The following is an 11,696-nucleotide window of genomic DNA, read 5'->3' as shown; positions in this document are numbered from 1 at the left end:
CAGAGTGCACGTCATTTATATTAATTATAACACAATAACCGACAGGTGGCGTCTGGTACATTTGTTACATTCCATTTGTACATACTGTATTCAGTAGATCTTTTTATATTAAAAATATTTGGTTAAAATATGTAGATGTCAAAGTTAAAATCTGTACTTGTCAGGATTAAAAAGCAGTAAAATTATCATTTTTATACGATCTAAAAGCATAGGGCGATTTATATATCTATGGTGCTGGTGTAAACTTGTTTTCCTCTACGGTCTGCTTCCGTGGTTCCCGCCATTTTGGTGTTGTGCCGCGGTGCGCTCAGTCGTCTGATGTCCATCGCCGCGGGCAAGAGGGCCGCACAGGAGGGCCCCGTCAACGACGCCAGGCGCTGCACGCGTCTTCCGGCTTCTCCACCGCGCACCATCTCTCATCTCTCGGGCTGGATCTCCACACGCAACAGTTGTCATCTTAGTAGGTCGTCATAAATGCTATTTTAGGATGAAAAACATTTGTTTCCGTGAAATAGTAAATTAATATAATTATTTTTACAGATCTGAAGATGGTTCTGAATGAACCGAAACCGGTCATATGAATAATAAAAAAATTTTTTGCAATCAAGACGGATTTTAAGTAACATTATAAAATCACTGATTGCTGTTGTCCCATAAGACATTATGTCTGTTTTTACAAAGTTTCAACTTGGTCCATCCGATTTTCATCAGTATCCAAAACGTAGACCACTCCGAGGGCTTCACTTTGATAGGATGAAGCAGTACAAGCAGAAGTGATGTTGTGGCTTCATCAACACTAATCAAATATTCTACGGTGATGGTATCAACAAATCTGTCTCTAGTTGGGAGAAAGGTGTTTCTCGCCAAGGTGACTACAATGAGAAATAAATATGTAGATAGGAAGCATAAAGACGTAGAACGTTAATAACGTTTGTTTTATTTAAAAAGCCTGAAAGTTTTCACATACGAATTCGGAGGTACATTACGTAGTTTTGGGAGTAAGTTTTCCGTAATTTTAAAAACGTAAGTTCAAACAAACTTTTACTAATTATTAATTTTTTTGGACTAAATAGGCAGTTCTATCCATGTGGTTAGGAAAGATACTGGAACAAGAAATGTTTAACTACTATTTTAAAAGAACTTATTTATTCTACTAAATACCAGAGACCGGTAATTTCAAAATTACAATTTGCTGAAATCTCTTGTACATTAAACAACGGTTTCGTTTACTTTCATTACCAAATATTGATAGCTAAATCAATTTTTGTGAATTTTGCAATGAAGTAAATCTACAAAATTTTTAAGTAAACTTCACAATAAGAAAAACTCTAAACACGTGAAACTTTCCAACTTACAAGCTTCAAAAATTTTAAAAATTTATTTTGCAAAATTTTACAGAAATCAAAAAAATTAGGTATTAAAACTTAAATCACTTAAAACAACTGTTAAGCACTTACAATAACGAGGCAATGTGAAAAAACTATCCTTGAAACCATCAGGGCTTCGTGATGTTAGCAGATTTCAAGCAAGGAATTTATTACCTAAAAACAGAAGGACTTAGACGTGTAAGTTAACAAGACCAACTAGCAAAGTTGAGTATGTAAGTCATTTGGCGCACCAACCTCTTTAAATTTAAGGGAAGGTCTTCCTGTCACATTACTGCACGAACACTGAAACTAACTATTTCTGGTGGCCAGGATGGCGAACTTCACACAGTTCTACTTGAACACGCATACTTGGAGTACGATGGTGGTAACCAATAAATGAACTCTCACTCAGTCCTTGATCGGTAGTGCTCATTTCGTATCATTTATTGCATATTTTAAGACTTGCTGCATGATAAAGCATGTTGTACGTAACACAGTTTTACATGTAATAGTACATCGTTCCACATTATTAGCAAACTTTCGTTTGAGTAATAAAAGAAGGATAATAACAATGGGTTAAAAGAAAATTAAATTAATTGTAGGAGACGGAGAGTTAAAAAGTGTTAGTAATTTAGAAGAAAATAATAGGAATATAGGGAAGGGACGATCTTTGTTTTTTTTTTTTTTTGTTAAAATGAAATATAGCATATAAATTATGCTTCGTGTTGCTATTCCAGGTGGGAGGGCTTCGGTAGAAACATCGACCCTGGTCCATCTAAATTAGCGTTCAAAATGATCTCTTCTTACATTGTTAAATGAAATAAATCATGAGTGACTCTGCGTGTATTTGTTTCTACCTTTAAAGAAACTAGTACTACTTATTACATATTTTAAGTGCTTATGTACAGCATATCCGCTGCACTGTTTGTTCTACATTTGTACGTGTGGTGTTATGTTGTACCTTTTTGTGCAGGGCCAGTGCCATAGGCGGAACATAAACATCGATCCTCGCCTCCCCGTATGGCGTATTCCTTAGACGTAGTGATTGTCTCGTTGCTGGTATTAGTCATTTTCCCTCACATTATTTAGTTATCGTATTTTAAATGCAGTTTTTGTACATGAACCAATGAGGTGATATGTCTGCTTTTCTTATGATTTGAGATATTTATCTATTTCAGATATTATACTCCTTGTATTACGAGTCTGTGTCTAATACTGTTATTGTATTTGTGTCTCTTTGTGTGGCTGCATCTACATTAGTGCCTGCGACTGTGCCTTTGTGTCGTCCCACGGATCCTGTTGTTGCGCTACTGCTCGAGATCTGCCGTGTGGAAATTCTTGTGTGTAAGCACCATGCAGTGTTCTTGAAACCTTATCAATGATGTTACCCAGAGCACATCATTCGTCTGGGGCGCGCAGCGTTTCTTTGGTGACATTAAATCTGTTAAAGGTCTTACGTGTGTGAGGGTGTTGCAGTGTAATGCCACGTGTTCAGGAGAACCATTTGCCCAGGATCTGTACGTCGTGCTATATGTAAGGCCCACGCGGTTGAAATGTTCTGGATACGGACCGCGGCCGGTCATAAAGTGAACCATGCCGCGGCTTGGATCCGCACGCTTCAGGTTTTGTCGTTCTCGTAAGTTGAGGAAGAAGCAGAAAAGGCGACGGTCGTTGTCGGTAGTTTCCCACTCCCATTGCCATGTGCCTCGGCGCAACGTGTCTACGGTGTTTTTCCCTGTTACTTCTAGAATCTTGTCTTATCTGGCCTTCTTTAGCCAGTATACCGCTGCTTTATAGCGGATAGTGATGTCCATGGCGTCTATTGGTGTGGTGCCAAAAGCAGATGACATTATGAGTAGTATGCTCCTCTGACCTCACCTCAATGTGTTCTATATGTCATTAGACATAAACGGTGCGCCCATACACTTGCTGCAAAGCATACTAAAGCTGCCAAGAGAACTGTGTGACATGTTCTTAGCGTCTTCAGAGGTAGTCGGTGTTGTACGGTATTTAGCCATGCAAGTTTCTGTATCAGTTTCTTCGCTTTGTCAGGTGCCAGTCTTGTGTGCACATTGAACGCAAGTCGTTCGCCAGTATGTATTTCTAAATGACGTGCAACTTGTTTCGTCTTTATGCTGACATTATCTAGTTTAATAATTACTTTGCGATTCAGTGTCCTTTTCAGTAATAGATGTACATCACCCGTTCATAGAGACCCATCCAAAGCTGACCACGTTGCACGCACAATTGGCAATAACTTGTAATGCAAGGTAGATCTTGAGCTGTGCCTTCCACAGCAAGGAAACAGATACTGCATTTGCCGAAAGCATGATCCACAGTTGGAACTAAGTCAAGCTAACGTGCAGACACTGAGACACAGCATACTTCGTTGAGCATGGCCGAACCCAAGACGGTTACATACGATTTCCGGTCCACAGAGGACACAACACACATCCCGCGGTGTACGGCTAGTTGCATGGTGCGTCCACCTCTTCTCTCATCCAGGAAATACCCCCTATCCAGTCTCACCCTCTCTCCAGAGCCACTATGCTCGGCATTTTAAAACTAACTGTGCCAGAGTTTCGCTATCAATCACAGCTTCTGAAACGTCCCCTTTGAACAATTATACATGACTGTGTTTAAACTGACACACAATATTTTTAGAGCAACGCAATCTGACTTTCAATAATCCCTACAAAAGAATGGCCCTGTCTAACATTAACCTATACCTTTCACAAATCACTTACCTCACAAAAATCTTCGTTAATCGAACTACTGCAATACACCGAGCGCCACTACTGCCAGCTAAATAAAAGATTCAAACTACGGAAGGCACTAACTACTGAAAGGCATAGTTAGCAAATGAAAGATTTTAATAGAGAACAAACAATGTATTTACCTCAATAGTGTTCAAAAGTCATAATGTATATAGCAGTTCATGACATCCAGTCTTACAAATTTCAAAACTCCGCCATCTCTCTCCCCACATCCACAACTGCTGGCGGCTCACCTCCAACTGCGCAACGCTATGCGCTGTTCACATCCAGCTGCCCAACACTACAGTGGCAGACAACAATGCAAACTAGCCACAGACTGCACACAGCACAGCCAGTGATTTTCATACAGAGCGCTACGGAACGTTGCCAATAAGAAAACATATACAGCCTACTTACATAGCCCCCATGCTCCCCACAAAAAATTTTACAAATTGTTTTGGGCAGTGGCCAATAATGATTTGATAAAATTTTTCATAATTAAAATAACAAAGATGTCAAATGCACACACTTACTGATACAATGTAGGTCAAAAGCTAAAATTTTCTCACAGTCCATAAAGACAGTCCTGATCATTCATCACAGTAAAATTGCAGTGTTTTTCTCAAAGTCTGAGCAGTAAAAGAAAATGCACACGAAAATAGTGGATTTCCATGCAGTCCTGAAGAAGTAGTGTTGTCCTTCCAACGGAAAGACAGTGCTGACTCTCGACATGCAGACAGGTATTGGGCCACAACAGAGCAACGCACAGCAGAGTCATTCGAAGTTTTGTAGAATATTGGTAGGTAGGTCATCACAGAGTAGACCCACTGTAGTCCTGTTAGAGATTATGGTATTGGTGGGCCACCAGAGGTGCAGCCCCACTGTAGTCCTGGTAGAGATTGTGGTATTGGTGGGCCACCAGAGATGCAGACCCACTGAAATGAAACTTAATTTGTAGAAATGGTGTCTATACAATTATAAATTTACAGCATAAGAATACAATTATAAAGGTACAAAATACATCATTAAAGAACATAACAATACAGATAACATTTGTAGTAATACAGGCTTTACAAAAGAATCGAAATAACATATACATCAGTGTTACAGGAATTATGACATAAGTACATACATAAAAGATCATAATAGCTTCTGAAACATTAACTTCACACATTATCATTAAATCAAAGCAGAATAAATAATGTCTACACATCTTCACAAAGTAAATAACATAGCATTAGAAAAATTCTACAACGTAACTATCATCAGCTAAACACATAAAGACAGGAAAAAGACAAATACGCAAGGATACATAAACACATAGTGGAATAAAACAGGAGGAAAAGAAAGGGTTTGTTTTCAGTGTAACATTTGGTACTGCAGTCCAACCCAAAACTTCATTCCATAGATCTTTCGTCTTATTTCAACATCTGTTTCCACCGAAAAAATCCTATCCAAGCATGCTTTCTGTATTTATATGTTCACATATTTCTTACCTCATTATTTATTTTCCATTATCTTACCTCATCATTTATTTCCAAGAAAATCCTACCTAAACCTGTTGTCCCTAAACCCTAATTTTTGTTCATATCCTCTTTCAAAATCCTTTTTTGGCCAAACCATTTTCTTATAGCTTCTCAATGCATTTCTTCCAATTCATCACAACTTGTTCTCTTATGTGGCCTACCCCATCTTAAGCTAACTTAAATCTACTGAGCTCAGATGCTAAACTAAGGGACGAGGCAATGCAGCAGCACAAAACAATTAATACAAACAGCAATGACAAAAAAAATGCAAATTGGCAAAGTAAGCAGCAGTAAATCTAAATTTGGAGAGCAAATGCAACATTATCAGTAATATGAGCTAATCTCCAGCAAAAAGAAAAATAAGTCAGTAGTAAAACTGGCTTCACAGAGTAATACAAAGTGAAATTCAGTAGCACTATGCATGGCAAACAGCAGCAGCAAATGCTATAACTTAATCTAATCATGACATAGCTCAAGCACAAAAAATAGTAGACTAAAGACAACAATGCAGATAAGGGATATGTCTATTCACATCTTAATATCTATGTCATTAATGTGGTGCACCACAAGAAGTTATTCTACCAAAAATATTACCAAGTAGTTGAAAAGAAAATTATGTATGCAGTAACTGTTATTAAACCCTTCTTATTGTTCTTTCCTTTCCAAGTGCTCCTTTTTCGAAGAATGTGGATCATAAAATAATTATGTGATAGATCTGTCGACAGAAGGTATTCACATTAGCAAATACATTTAATTTTATTTTATAAAACCAATGCTGCAACACAGCTGGAAACCAGATATCAAATGAAATAAGCAACTATGTACAAAGTAAAGCATAAAATAATCATTCAGTAGTCATGAGGTATTTCGTAAGTTAGTAGAAATTCTCTCAATTCTCGTAGAAAGACACTTGTCATAATCAGGTGTGCAGATGTACAAATATTTCCCATCAATTCATAAGCGTTTCAGAAAGTAGCACAAAGTATGAGTAATTATATGTTTTCAAGTAATGAGCGTGTCATATTTGTGATGCTTTCTACAAAGGAATGTCAATAGCGAGGATAATGGCCCCCTTTTTTTTCCTCCACCTGTGCCTCTGAAAGGCACACACTAATTGCTTTTTTCCAGGCGACTGTCGCACAGCTGGGCGCCCACGACTCATTACGTGAAGGTGGTCACTTAACTTTCTTACTGAAATATTTACGACACCAGTTTGCATTACAGTGACAGTCTGATATAAAAAGTTTCACAGGTCGAGAATTTGCGTTGCAAATGTGTAGAAACAAAATCCTGTGAATAAAACAGGGTTCAAAAAGTTTTCGTCGGCATTGTGATACATTCGCGCATTTATACACGTTTCATAACTCTTAAAGTACGATTCTTGGTTTCCAACATCCTTTTCCACAAATCAGAGTCCCTAACCACTACTCATTATTCATATATGTATTCATTGACAATTCTTCAATACTTCATCAAAATAAATACGTAGCATAATCAAATTCCTGATATAACACCAGCTTATTGATCATAAACATACCTCAACAACATAATACACATCGTCGTCGAAAAAATAACATCATAACACCTCAGATCAAATCTCAAAAACGTCGTAGCTTTCTGCAATAATGTCAAAACCTAAAAAAAATCTCTGCTCATTTCAATAGTGTCATCTACCTCAAACATACTTTAAAATCATGCTCCCTTACCAAATACATCATTCAAAGCTCTCATAGTATCACAATGGTTCCGAAAAAATATGAAGAGTTCACACAGTACAGACCAAATACAATTTCATAAATGTGAAGTTATCCATCTGTGTAATTGTGTAAACATGTGTCACTGATCTAGTAAAAAAAAACGTTTGTCTCTCACTTAAATGATCAGATAGCTATGTAATTCAGTGTTAGAGAAATATGGTACAGATGTGCAAAGTTATATAAGCAAATACCATATTAGCTAGGGCTCCTTGTGTTTGCCAGACACATAGTACACAATGTAGGTGTGTACCCCCTGAGGATTAATGAATAATACCCTCAGGTGTTTCAGATTACAGCAATGGAATGAAATGTATCATGGAAAAACTTCTGCAAATTCACCTTGTCGAGAAGGCCCTGCCCTGTTTGAAGCTCGCCAGATCTGATGGAATTCAGGTCTGTCGTTTTGTCGGTAGTTTACATATTTTCTTGTTTGTCGGTTATGTGGTGGAGAATTTCTCCCGGAATCGTAACTGCTTGGTGGACCATTGCGTCTGAAGTTATTCTGTCTCCTTTGATAATAATTATTTTGGTTCCCATATTGTCTGTTTCTCTGATTGTCTCTGAGATAGTCATTACCGCAGAAAGGTGATCTTTCCCTGTAATTATTACCACTCTGCCAACGGTTGTCATACGGGTGGTGTCTGTTTTGGTCACGATTTACGATGTAAGAATAGCCTTGTCGTGGATTATTTCTGTCATCGCGGAATTGTGACAGATGTGACCTGTAATTGTTGTGCTCCTGTTTTCGCGTTCCGCGATTGTCAGTGTCAATTTCCAGTTCTTGTAACAGTCCCTGAAAAGCTTCAATGTCATCTTTGCAACGTCCTGCCAAAATAATATGTCGTAAATGTTCAGGTAGTTTGATTAAGCAAATGCGGATGAGTTCTGAGGGGCTGTATGGGTTTGACAGGTACTGATTCTTGTGCAATATGTCTTCAAAATATTTCACAAGACTGGAAAATTCAGACTGTTTGAAATGTTTCATCATTATGATGCTATGTTTTACTCGGTCTTGTGTAGCTTGAGACCAATATGCTGAGAGGAAGGCATGATAAAATTCTCCTTCACTGTGACAATCGTGAATGACCGATCGCATTCTTACAGCTGGTTCATTCTCTAAATAGCCACACATAAATTCTAATCTGTGCTCTAATGACAAGTTGGGAAGAAAAAAATGAGAGAATTGATGGAGCCACGCTTGTGGATGAATGTCGTTGCCAGAATTCTTAAATGTTTTAAATTTACGTGTAGTAATGAACAGCTTATAGTCAAAATCATCATGTCGGCGAGTCGCATATCGGTCATTGTTACGTCGTGTCGGCGGTTCCATCTTAAAATTCGTTGCACCTTGCCAATTTCTTTCATAATTTCCGAAATGCGCTGTGTTATTATTTTGTGGCTGTTCCGAATTTCTATGTCCCTCTTCCTGTATTGGAGCGCGAGTGTCCTCTGAAATCCGTAATTCTTGTATTACCTGTGTCAGCTGATCTTGTACTTCCCGGATTTCTCTTTGGTGTTGCATATTAATTTGATTCTGATTTTGTTTGAATTTCCTAATTTGTTCGCACTCTTCTGTGTCATTAAAGACTACCGGTTTTGTGTCATTCAGATTATGATCTACCTTCGTAGATTAATTATTTAGCTGATCCGAAAGTTCAACTACTTTCTCTGATAATGAACTAATTTCCTCCATGTGTCTTTCTGAACCAATTTTCAGAATATCTACTGTGTCCTTTAAGTTTTCCTGAGTTTTTGCAAGTTGCGTAACTGAATCGGTAGATGCAACTGAGTTAATTTTAGCTTGCAAGGTCTCATGATTTTCATGAACAATAGTTTGCAGTTCTTTTATGGCTGCTTCGTGATTCTGTAATGCATTTTCATGTCGTGAAAAAATAGGTTGAAAATTCTCACAAATTTGTGTTTTTACGTCATTGCAGACTTTTTGACATTTCGATTCAATGTTATGTAACTCAGTAGCTAAATCTTCACGTGTTTGTTCAAGCATGGTGTCTAACTTCCGAAGATTTTGTTCCATTGTGTCTAACTTTTGAAGCTTTTGCTGTGTTTGTCTCTGATTTTGTTCCATTTTATCTAATTGTTGCTGTGTTTGTCTCTGATTTTGTTTCATTTGTTACATTAATTGCAATAATAAAGTATTAGTGCCTGGAATCTGTTCCTCTATGCTTTTCGATAGTGCATTTGCACCGGCAACATTCACATTGTTACAAGCAGAAAATGCGTCTTGACTTATTTGAGGAAACGGTGAGGACAGAAACCTGAATATACAGTATTTGCAAGATTGTATCATATCATTTCGGATTCCTGAGGCGAGCTGTTGCCGACCGATCGATCGATAATGCTTCCCTGTTCACTAATTGTTTCACTGCCTACACCATTATTTGCAGCATGCTCCATTTCCCTATGCACAATTACCAAATTACTACTTTGAAAATTAGTTAATTCATTACTTGGCGGCGCTAACACACTGCTTTCGTCTTCACTGTCATTTCTCAGTTTACTTTGGCGCCTAGTATTACGTTTTTCACACGCCATTATTGTCACAATAATTCACACGACAACACAGAAATGCACAATTTGAAGAGAAAAGTAAGAAAACACGTTAACATAGCACTGAAAATAATATCTAGTTAATCGCAAGCGCAGCTGTGAAATACTTGGTGCAAATCTACATGCATGCCACAACTGTTTTACTGTACAACAATGAAAGACTGCAAATACAAAGGAGATTCTCTCTACAATTACGTGCTAGCAATAAACAAAAGCTACACTAATTACACAAACTACAAGAAAAAATCATAAGATTCCAGTGAGGTATCCTCGGCTAAGGGTCGACATATGAAACGTCCCCTTTGAACAATTAATTACTTACTGTGCTGATAAACCTCTTACATTATTTGATTTTCAAACAGCTGAGCAGAACTGAACGATCTCAGACATTTCGCTCTTTACCTATTCTGATCATCACTAAACTGACACACAATATTTTTAGCGCAAAGCTATCTGACTTTCAATAATCCCTACAAAAGAATGGACCTGTCTAACATTAACCTACACCTTTCACAAATCACTTACCTCACAAAAATCTTCGTTAATCGAACTACTGCAATACACCGAGCGCCACTACTGCCAGCTAAATAAAAGATTCAAACTACGGAAGGCACTAGCTACTGAAAGGCATAGTTAGCAAATGAAAGATTTTAATAGAGAACAAACAATGTATTTACCTCAATAGTGTTCAAAAGTCATAATGTATATAGCAGTTCATGACATCCAGTCTTACAAATTTCAAAACTCCGCCATCTCTCTTCCCACATCCACCACTGCTGGCGGCTCACCTCCAACTGCACAACGCTACGCGCTGTTCACATCCAGCTGCCCAACACTACAATGGCAGACAACAATGCAAACTAGCCACAGACTGCACACAGCACAGCCAGTGATTTTCATACGGAGCGCTACGTAACGTTGCCAATGAGAAAACATAAGCAGCCTACTTACACCTCTACACTCCTGGAAATGGAAAAAAGAACACATTGACACCGGTGCGTCAGACCCACCATACTTGCTCCGGACACTGCGAGAGGGCTGTACAAGCAATGATCACACGCACGGCACAGCGGACACACCAGGAACCGTGGTGTTGGCCGTCGAATGGCGCTAGCTGCGCAGCATTTGTGCACCGCCGCCGTCAGTGTCAGCCAGTTTGCCGTGGCATACGGAGCTCCATCGCAGTCTTTAACACTGGTAGCATGCCGCGACAGCGTGGACGTGAACCGTATGTGCAGTTGACGGACTTTGAGCGAGGGCGTATAGTGGGCATGCGGGAGGCCGGGTGGACGTACCGCCGAATTGCTCAACACGTAGGGCGTGAGGTCTCCACAGTACATCGATGGTGTCGCCAGTGGTCGGCGGAAGGTGCACGTGCCCGTCGACCTGGGACCGAACCGCAGCGACGCACAGATGCACGCCAAGACCGTAGGATCCTACGCAGCGCCGTAGGGGACCGCACCGCCACTTCCCAGCAAATTAGGGACACTGTTGCTCCTGGGGTATCGGCGAGGACCATTCGCAACCGTCTCCATGAAGCTGGGCTACGGTCCCGCACACCGTTAGGCCGTCTTCCGCTCACGCGCCAACATCGTGCAGCCCGCCTCCAGTGGTGTCGCGACAGGCGTGAATGGAGGGACGAATGGAGAGGTGTCGTCTTCAGCGATGAGAGTCGCTTCTGCCTTGGTGCCAATGATGGTCGTATGCGTGTTTGGCGCCGTG

The sequence above is a fragment of the Schistocerca cancellata genome, chromosome 7 (genome assembly GCF_023864275.1).
Source record: "Schistocerca cancellata isolate TAMUIC-IGC-003103 chromosome 7, iqSchCanc2.1, whole genome shotgun sequence".
NCBI lineage: Eukaryota > Metazoa > Arthropoda > Insecta > Orthoptera > Acrididae > Schistocerca > Schistocerca cancellata.
The sequence above is the reverse complement of the archived record's forward strand: the minus strand, read 5'-3'. Positions refer to the sequence as shown.